We start from the raw sequence: 11,222 nt of genomic DNA on the forward strand, positions 1-11,222 counted from the left end.
TTTGATGATACTTTGCCTCCTATTTATGATGATTATAATGATAGTAGCCTTTTGGTGCCACATACTATGGAGAGTAAATTTGATTATGATTACAATATGCCTCCTATATTTGATGATAGCTACTTCGTTGAATTTGCTCCCACTACAACTAATAAAATTGATTATGCTTATGTGGAGAGTAATAATTTTATGCATGAGACTCATGATAAGAATGCTTTATGTGATAGTTATATTGTTGAGTTTGCTCATGATGCTACTGAAAGTTATTATGAGAGAGGGAAATATGGTTGTAGAAATTTTCATGTTACTAAAATGCCTCTCTATGTGCTGAAATTTTTGAAGCTACACTTGTTCTATCTTCCTATGCTTGTTACTTTGCTCTTCATGAACTTGTTTATTTACAAGATTCCTATGCATAGTAAGCATGTTAGGCTTAAATTTGTTTTCAATTTGCCTCTTGATGCTCTCTTTTGCTTCAAATACTATTTCTTGTGAGTGCATCATTTAATTTGCTAAGCCCATCTTAATGGCTATAAAGAAAGAACTTCTTGGGAGATAACCCATGTGTTTATTTTGCTACAGTAATTTTGTTTTATATTTGAGTCTTGGAAGTTGTTACTACTGTAGCAACCTCTTCTTATCTTAGTTTTTTTGCATTGTTGTGCCAAGTAAAGTCTTTGATAGAAAGGTTCATACTAGATTTGGATTACTGCGCAGAAACAGATTTCTTTGCTGTCACCAATCTGGGCAAAATTCTCTGTAGGTAACTCAGAAAATTATGCCAATTTACGTGAGCGATCCTCAGATATGTACGCAACTTTCATTCAATTTGAGCATTTTCATTTGAGCATGTCTGGTGCCTCAATAAAATTCGTCTTTACGAACTGTTATGTTTTGACAGATTCTGCCTTTTATTTCGCATTGCCTGTTTTGATATGCTTGATGGATATTTCGATTCCATCGACTTTCAGTAGCTTTGTGCAATGTCCAGAAGTGTTAAGAATGATTGTGTCACCTCTGAACATGTGAGTTTTTGATTATGCACTAACCCTCTAATGAGTTGAGTGAAAGCTCTAAGCTTGGGGATGCCCCGGTGGTTCATCCCTGCATATTTCAAGAAGACTCAAGCATCTAAGCTTGGGGATGCCCAAGGCATCCCCTTCTTCATCGACAAATTATCGGGTTCCTTCTCTTGAAACTATATTTTTATTCGGTCACATCTTATGTACTCTACTTGGAGCGTCGTGTGTGCTTTTGTTTTTGTTTTTGTTTGAATAAATGCTTGTGTGGGAGAGAGATACGCTCCGTTGGTTCATATGAACACATGTGTTCTTAGCTTTTAATGTTCATGGCGAAGGTTGAAACTGCTTCGTTAATTGTTATATGGTTGGAAACGGGAAATGCTACATGTAGTAATTGGTAAAATGTCTTGGATAATGTGATACTTGGCAATTGTTGTGCTCATGTTTAAGCTCTTGCATCATATAATTTGCACCTATTAATGAAGAAATACATAGAGCATGCTAAAATTTGGTTCGCATAATTGGTCTCTCTAAGGTCTAGATAATTTCTAGTATTGAGTTTGAACAACAAGGAAGACGGTGTAGAGCCTTATAATGTTTACAATATGTCTTTTATGTGAGTTTTGCTGCACCGGTTCATCCTTGTGTTTGTTTCAAATAACCTTGCTAGCCTAAGCCTTGTATCGAGAGGGAATACTTCTCATGCATCCAAATCCTTGAGCCAACCACTATGCCATTTGTGTCCACCATACCTACCTACTACATGGTATTTCTCCGCCATTCCAAAGTAAATTGCTTGAGTGCTACCTTTAAACAATTCAAAATTTATCACCTCTAATTTGTGTCAATGTTTTATAGCTCATGAGGAAGTATGTGGTGTTTATCTTTCAATCTTGTTGGGCAACTTTCACTAATGGACTAGTGGCTTCATCCGCTTATCCAATAATTTTGCAAAAAGAGCTGGCAATGGGATTTCCAGTCCCAAATTAATTAACAAAAAAATAGACACTCCTCCATGGTATGTGATTGTTGGACGGCACCCGAAGGATTCGGTTAGCCATGGCTTGAGAAAGCAAAGGTGGGGAGGAGTGTCATCACAATAAAACTAAAATAAAAAGGCACTCCTTCATGGTATGAGATTGTTGGCAGGCACCCGAAGGATTCGGTTAGCCATGGTTTGTGAAAGAAAGGTTGGAAGGAGTGCCACACAAAAATAAAAATAAAATGGGAGCCGCTCTTTGAAGGTTTGTTTGGCAAGGGGGTTAGAGTGCCCACTACCATTCGTTGACAACAACAAACACCTCTCAAAACTTTACTTTTATGTTCTCTATATGTTTTCAAAATCAAAGCTCTAGCACAAATATAGCAATCGATGCTTTCCTCTTTGAAGGACCTTTCTTTTACTTTTATGTTGAGTCAGTTCACCTATCTCTCTCCACCTCAAGAAGCAAACACTTGTGTGAACTGTGCATTGATTCCTACATACTTGCATATTGCACTTGTTATATTGCTTTGCATTGACAATTATCCATGAGATATACATGTTACAAGTTGAAAGCAACCGCTGAAACTTAATCTTCCGTTGTGTTGCTTCAATACCTTTACTTTGAATTATTGCTTTATGAGTTAACTCTTATGCAAGACTTATTGATGCTTGTCTTGAAAGTACAATTCATGAAAAGTCTTTGCTATATGATTCATTTGTTTACTCATGTCATTTACATTGTTTGGATCGCTGCATTCATTACATATGCTTACAATTGTATGATCAAGGTTATGATGGCATGTCACTCCAGAAATTATCTTTGTTATCGTTTACCTGCTCGAGACGAGCAGAAACTAAGCTTGGGGATGCTGATACGTCTCCGACGTATCGATAATTTCTTATGTTCCATGCCACATTATTGATGATATCTACATGTTTTATGCATACTTTATGTCGTTTTTATGCGTTTTCCGGAACTAACCTATTGACGAGATGCCGAAGGGCCAGTTCCTGTTTTCTGCTGTTTTTGGTTTCAGAAATCCTAGTAAGGAAATATTCTCGGAATCAGACGAAATCAACGCCCAGCATCTTAGAATCCCCGGAAGCATCCAGAACACCCGAGAGTCGCCAGAGTGGACCCATAGGGGGCCCAGGAGGTAGGCCGGCACGGCCCAGGCCTTGGCCGCGCCACCTTATGGTGACACCACCTCTTCGACCCTCTGACGCCGCCTCTTCGCCTATATAAAGGTCCCTGACCTAAAACCTCGATACGAAAAAGCCACGATACGAGAAACCATCCAGAGCCGCCGCCATCGCGAAGCCAAGATCTGGGGGACAGGAGTCTCTGTTCGGCACGCCGCGGGACGGGGAAGTGCCCCCGGAAGGCTTCTCCATCGACACCGCTGCCATCTCCACCGCCATCTTCATCAACGCTGATGTCTCCCATGAGGAGGGAGTAGTTCTCCATCGAGGCTCGGGGCTGTACCGGTAGCTATGTGGTTCATCTCTCTCTCTCTCTATGTACTTCAATACAATAATCTCATGAGCTGCCTTACATGATTGAGATTCATATGATGATGCTTGTAATCTAGATGTCATTATGCTAGTCAAGTGGATTTTACTTATGTGATCTCCGGAGACTCCTTGTCCCACGTGTGTAAAGGTGACGAGTGTGTGCACCGTGTGGGTCTCTTAGGCTATATTTCACGAGAATACTTATTCAACATTATGAATGGCGTAGTGAAGTGCTTATTTATATCTCTTTATGATTGCAATGTGTTTTGTATCACAATTTATACTGTGTGCTACTCTAGTGATGTTATTAAAGTAGTTTATTCCTCCTGCACGGTGTAATGGTGACGGTGTGTGCATCGTGTTAGTACTTGGCGTAGGCTATGATTGTGATCTCTTGTAGATTATGAAGTTAACTATTGCTATGATGGTATTGATGTGATCTATGCCTCCTTTCGTAGCGTGAAGGTGACAGTGTGCATGCTATGTTAGTACTTGGTTTGGTTATGTTGATCTGTCATGCACTCTAAGGTTATTTAAATATGAACATCGAATATTGTGGAGCTTGTTAACTCCGGCATTGAGGGTTCGTGTAATCCTACACGGTTAGTGGTGTTCATCATCCAACAAGAGGGTGTAGAGTCTAGCATCTATCTATTTATTTATGTGATCAATGTTGAGAGTGTCCACTAGTGAAAGTATGATCCCTAGGCCTTGTTCCTAAATATCGCTATCGCTGCTTGTTTACTTGTTTTACTTGCATACTGTAGCTCGTCCGCAATATTACCACCATCAACCACACGCCGGCAAGCACTTTTACGGCACCGTTACTACTGCTCATACTTATTCATACCACCTGTATTTCACTATCTCTTCGCCGAACTAGTGCACCTATTAGGTGTGTTGGGGACACAAGAGACTTCTTGCTTTGTGGTTGCGGGGTTGCATGAGAGGGATATCTTTGACCTCTTCCTCCCTGAGATCGATAAACCTTGGGTGATCCACTTAAGGGAAACTTGCTGTCTGTTCTACAAACCTCTCGCTCTTGGAGGCCCAACACTGTCTACAAGAATAGAAGCACCCGTAGACATCAAGCACTTTTACGGCGCCGTTGCCAGGGAGGAAAGGTAAAAGGCACTCATACTCCGGTTCCAGTGTAGCAGTACTTTTACGGCGCCATTGTGTTTGTGCTCGAAGCTATTTCCTTTAGATCCTGCAATTGCATCTTTTTGTTTCTTGTTTACACTAGTTAGGCATAATGGAAAACAACAAAAATATGAGAGATCTTTATGAACTTTATCTTGAATTAGGACATGATGTGTTTGAAGAGAGAATTAAAAAACCCATGGAACTTTATATGCATGCTAATGGGAATGTTATTAATATGAATGCTTTGAACACTATTGTTGCTAATGCTATGGAAAATTCTAAGCTTGGGGAAGCTGGTTTTGATGAGCATGATCTTTTTAGTCCCCCAAGCATTGAGGAGAAAATTTACTTTGATGATACTTTGCCTCCTATTTATGATGATTATAATGATAGTAGCCTTTTGGTGCCACATACTATGGAGAGTAAATTTGATTATGATTACAATATGCCTCCTATATTTGATGATAGCTACTTCGTTGAATTTGCTCCCACTACAACTAATAAAATTGATTATGCTTATGTGGAGAGTAATAATTTTATGCATGAGACTCATGATAAGAATGCTTTATGTGATAGTTATATTGTTGAGTTTGCTCATGATGCTACTGAAAGTTATTATGAGAGAGGGAAATATGGTTGTAGAAATTTTCATGTTACTAAAATGCCTCTCTATGTGCTGAAATTTTCAGTGAAAGTATGATCCCTAGGCCTTGTTCCTAAATACTGCTATCGCTGCTTGTTTACTGTTTTACTGCATTTCTACTGTCTGCAATATTACCACCGTCAACTACACGCCAGCAAGCACTTTTCTGGTGCCGTTGCTACTGCTCATACTTATTATACCACCTGTATTTCACTATCTCTTCGCCGAATTAGTGCACCTATTAGGTGTGTTGGGGACACAAGAGACTTCTTGCTTTGTGGTTGCAGGGTTGCATGAGAGGGATATCTTTGACCTCTTCCTCCCTGAGATCGATAATCCTTGGGTGATCCACTTAAGGGAAACTTGCTGTTGTTCTACAAACCTCTGCTCTTGGAGGCCCAACACTGTCTACAAGAATAGAAGCACCCGTAGACATCATTGCCGAAAGCCAACAAAACGTCGACTGGGCAAAGGTTGGAGAAGTGAAGAAGATGAAGACGGAGAGGTGGGAATCCTTGATTAGGGCCGCCAAACCGCATTCGAAGAAAATCCTTTCCTTCCTCGGATATAAACCAGCTCCTTCCCCCAGTTCTGCAAAGCCGGAGGTCAAGTAGACCATCTTGTCCCTGTATTTGTTGTTTCTTCCTTCTTTTGATGCTGTTGCCTTGGTAGACATTTGTGACAGCCTTCTATTGGTTCACTAGGAACCACCTTGTAATGGTTATGTAAATATCCGAATGAATTAATGAAGTACTTTTGCCAAATAATTGATGTCGAGATTTTCTTTCCAGTTGGTTTTTGACAACTATACCGCGGTCCCTCGTTCTTCGGATGCTGTACTCGCTTCATCCTACTCGAGGAACACTTCCATTGACAAGTTTATTGAAGATTCTTCGAACGCTGATTCAGTAGAAGATTTGATCGAACTTCGACAACAGCTCCAGTCGATGAAAAAACAGGCTCTCGTGATAATGGAGCAATCTCGAAGATCTTCCGAGAAGGAGAAAATTGCTCTTCAACAAGCCCAGGTAGCCTTAGCTTTAAAAGAGGTTGCGATTACTAAAGCTGCACAAGCTACTTTGCGAGAAGATTACATGCTTCGGTTGATGACTGACGCAAGCTTGGATATGGCAGGTGTGCCTCGTGAATTTGAACTTGTCTACCTTATTCTCTTTTCAGTTTTCACTGAGATTTTTTTGCTGAGTAGATTCTTTTCTGGATGCTGCTGCTGAGGATGAACGAGTTGAAGCCAGGTCCAATGTACTCATCAAACTTGCTCTTCAACATGGATCAAATTTTTAGGCTACGCCTGATCGTACCCGACAAATTGTTAGATTCCAAGATCGCGCCAGTAAGGTCCGTGATTTTCTTGATTTCTGCGCAAAGACGCTGGCCCTGGTTTACAATACCATGTTTCCTCACAAATCCCCGCCGAAGACTCTTCCTGATCTGATGAAAAAATTTCAGGATGCTCCTCGGATCCATGAGTTTGTGAAGGCCCAACTGGCTGCTGGTGCAAGGTTTGCCATGATCATGTTGCAAATCTGCTACCCGAAGTTAGATATGACCAAAATTGTTGGAAGGTGTCAAGCCAAACTGACAAAGAGGAAGAGGAATATCGACAAAATCAACGATGTTGTAAGTCCTGTGGCCGAGGAGATGATGGATGAATTACTTCGACTAGTCGCTGAATTCTTCGTGAGGGGTAGTTATGCTGATCATAGAGTAAACATACACAACCTGATAGGAGATAATTGAGTTTCCTTTTTTTCCTGCCGATTTTTCTTGATAGTAACAGTCGGTGTATTGTAAGCATTATGTATATTGTAAAACAACTTTATACGTTTTTTCTTCCGTCAAGCCCCCGAGCTTTTGTGTTGGCCGATGTTGGTGTCTGTATTGGTTTGTGAGGTGTTTTGCACTAGATCAAATAACTTTGTACACTGTATTTTGCAGCGGTTTATATCTATATTGTTATTGCGGGTTACGAGCCCCCCAAGACTGTCGACGAAAAAGATGTATATCATCAATATCTTTACTATATTGCAGCACCGCGAGTCCGCCTCATTAAAAACCTTTCAGCCCCACTCGGTGCCCTGAAAGGAAAAGAGTGCGTCTGAAAACTCGTGGGCATTTCAGTATATTGTATGTTTACAAGGAGGACTATATTTCGACTTTAGGCGTAGAAACGCCTAAGTTGCGCCACGTTCTAGGGATTTGGCTCGGCTATCCATGTCTTCTTGTCCTTTATCCTCTATGCTCCTCCTTCAATTACTTTTGTGATGATGTACGGGCCAATCCATGGCGACTCGAGTTTTTCATGGCTATTTTGTGTAAGCCGGAGAACTAAGTCGCCTACTTGGAAAGATCTTGGTCGCAAACATCGACGGTGGTAGTTTTTCATATCTTGCTAGTATTTGGTGACTCTTGACAATGCCTCATCTCGAGCTTCATCGAGTGCATCAACGTCGTCTTCCAGCGCCTTTCTCGAAGTTTCTTTATTGAATTCTACCACTCTCGGGGAATTGTGTTCTATCTCTATTGGCAGCACTGCCTCAGCTCCATGAACTAGAAAGAACGGAGTTTCCTGTGTCGCTATATTTGGTGTCGTTTGAATACTCCATAATACGCTAGGAAACTCCTCTGGCCATATGTGTCGAACTTTTTCCAATGGTGTTAACAAGCGCTTCTTGATGCCGTTGCAGATGATGTCGTTTGCTTTTTTGACGTGACCATTGGTTTGCGGGTGTGCAACTGAGGCAAATTGTAATTTGATGCCTGCCTCTGCGCAATATGCCTTGAATTCCTTGGATGTGAAGTTGCTGCCGTTGTCTGTGACGATGCTATGAGGAACTCCAAATCAAAAAAGATACTCTTGACAAACTTGATTGCGGATGCTGCATCTGGTGAGTTTATCGGCTTCGCTTCGATCCACTTCGTGAACTTATCGACAACTACTAGCATATACTCGTATCCTCCTGGCCAAGCTTTGTGTAGTTTTCCCACCATATCAAGACCCCATTGAGCAAAGGGCCATGACAGTGGTATTGGCATCAGTTCTACTGCCGGAGAATGAGGTTTCGCGGCAAACCTTTGGCACGCATCACAAGTACGCACTATGTCCTTTGCATCCTCAATTGTTGTTAGCCAATAGAATCCTGCTCCGAAAACCTTTGCTGCTATAGCTCGACTGCTTGCGTGATGTCCGCACATCCCTTCGTGTACATCTTTCAGAATAAGCCTTCCTTCCTCGGGTGTGACACATCTCTGTAGTATTCCTGAAATGCTTCGTTTGTACAACTCCTCTTTGATCACAGTAAAGGCTTTGGAACGTCTAATAACTCGCCTTGCATCAACTGGATCGTCGGGCAGTTCTTTCCTTAGGATATATGCTATGTAAGCCTGCATCCAAGGAATTTGTACCATCATTACCATGTGTGGTTCCTCCTCATCTTCTGATGTAGTTTCCTCTAGTGCTGCCGGAGCCCCCGAGGCTTTCTCATCCTTCCCCTTCTTCTGTTGTTTCTTCGCCTTGGTTGACCTTTCAGCTATCTCTTCCCAGAATACGCTAGGTGGTATTGCTAGACACTGCGACCCGATGTTTTCAAGTACATCGACTTCGTCGTTGCTGAGCCTGCTGATGTGATTTACTTCGCACCCGTCGAATAGCCTCTCGAGCTCGTTATATACTTCCTTGTATGCTATCATACTGTCATTGATTGCGTCGCATTGATTCATCACCTGTTGAGCCACCAATTGTGAATCACCAAAGATTTTTAATCGAGTTGCTCCACAGGCTTTCTCCATCTTCATCCCGTGTATAAGTGCTTCGTACTCCACCTCGTTATTAGATGCGTTGGGAAATGTCATCCGTAGCACATATTTCAACTTGTCGCCTTGAGGTGATACTAGTATTACGCCTGGTCCAGCTCCTTCTAGTCTCTTGGACCCATCGAAATTCATACTCCAATTCCTCGACAAATCTGGAGGTCCCGTATTTTTTAGCTCCATCCACTCTGCGATGAAGTCTGGTAAGATCTGCGATTTTATTGCTCTTCTCTTCTCATATGTGATGTCCCGAGGGGAAAGTTCTATTCCCCAAAGGGAGACACGGCCCGTAGCTTCTGGGTTGTTTAATATATTGGATAAAGGCGCCTCATCGACCACTACTATCGGATGCGCCAAAAAATAGTGTCGGAGTTTTCTTGCGGTTGTGAACACTCCATATGCTAACTTCTGGTATTGCGGGTACCTTTGTTTTGAAGGCGATAAAACTTCGCTTACGAAGTATACCGGACGCTGTACTCCGTGGAGTTTTCCTTCTTCTTCTCTTTCGACCACAAGGACCGTACTGACCACCTGAGGCGTGGCTGCAATGTATAACAAGAGAGGCTCCTTCTCCTTGGGTTCCACCAAGATTGGCGGTGTTGAGATTGTGCGCTTAAGGTCCTCGAAAGCCCTGTCTGCTTCTTCGTTCCACTGGAACTTCTCTCCTTGTTTGATCAAAGCGTAAAACGGCAACGCCTTTTCTCCCAGCCTTGCGACGAATCTCCTTAACGCTGTGACTCACCCAATTAACTGTTGTATTTCCTTCAACTTTGTTGGCTTCCGCATTGTCACGATGGCTTGTATTTTCTCTGGGTTGGCCTCGATTCCTCTTGCTGAAACCAAAAAACCCTGAAGTTCCCCTGCAGGGACGCCAAACGAGCACTTCGTCGGGTTTAGTTTGAGGCGGAACTTGTCAAGGTTGTCGAAAGTTTCCTTCAGATCCTCGATCAAGGTTGACCCCTTCTTTGTTGTTATGACAACATCGTCGATATATACTTGGACGTTCTTGCCAATCTGTGTGGCAAGACACTTCTGCATCATCCGCTGATATGTTGCTCCCGCGTTTTTCAATCCAAAGGGCATTGTTCTATAGCAGAACACGCCGTAAGGTGTTATAAAAGCTGTTTTGACCTCGTCCTCTTCTTTTAATCTCATCTGGTTATAACTAGAATATGCGTCCAGGAAGGAAAGATGTTCACAACCTGCCGTGGAGTCGATGATTTGATCGATCCTTGGGAGGGGAAAGTGATCCTTTGAACAATGTTTATTGAGACACGTGAAGTCGATGCACATGCGAAGGACCTCTGTGTTTTTCTTCGGGACCAGTACTGGGTTAGCTACCCATGTGGCCTCTGTATGTAATTCTTTGATAAAGCTAGCTTCTCTAAGTCGATTGATTTCTGACAGCATAGCTTTGCGGTTTGGTTCCGAAAAACGCCGGAAAGGTTGTTTTATTGGTCTTGCTACTGGATCCAACTTAAGGTGGTGCTCAGCAAGTTCCCTGGGTACTCCTGGCATGTCAGTTGGACACCATGCGAAGATTTTCCAGTGCTCACGGAGGAACTCGACGAGCGCGATTTCCTATGCAAGGAACATGTGTGTTCCAATGGACATCGTTTTCTTGGGATCTATCGGGTGGATCTGTACTTCCTTGGAATCTTTGGTAGCGTCAAAGGTTGGCTCCTTGAGCGGTCTCCCTACATCTGGCAACACGTCATAGTCAGCTGTTAGCCTTGATGTCATATACTCTGCTTGCATCCCGAAATTTTCTGATAGTAGATGAAAATCCTTGTCGCACTTATCGGCTAACACGAAACTACCCTTCATAGTATCGGTCCCTTGGGTCCAGGGAGCCTCCATAAGAGATATGTGTAATGAGGTATCACCATGAATCTGGCTTAGGCAGGTCGCCCTAACAAAGCATGATATTGTGATGGGAAATCCACGACCTCAAACTCCAACTTCTCTCTTCTGTAGTTTTCTTGGGTTCCAAACTGAACGTCGAGATTGATCCTCCCCAATGGGTAACTTGGATTTTCTGGTGTAATACCATGAAAACGTGTGTCGGTTGGTAACAAATTTG

Source organism: Lolium rigidum, chromosome 6 (genome assembly GCF_022539505.1).
Source record: "Lolium rigidum isolate FL_2022 chromosome 6, APGP_CSIRO_Lrig_0.1, whole genome shotgun sequence".
Taxonomy (NCBI): domain Eukaryota; kingdom Viridiplantae; phylum Streptophyta; class Magnoliopsida; order Poales; family Poaceae; genus Lolium; species Lolium rigidum.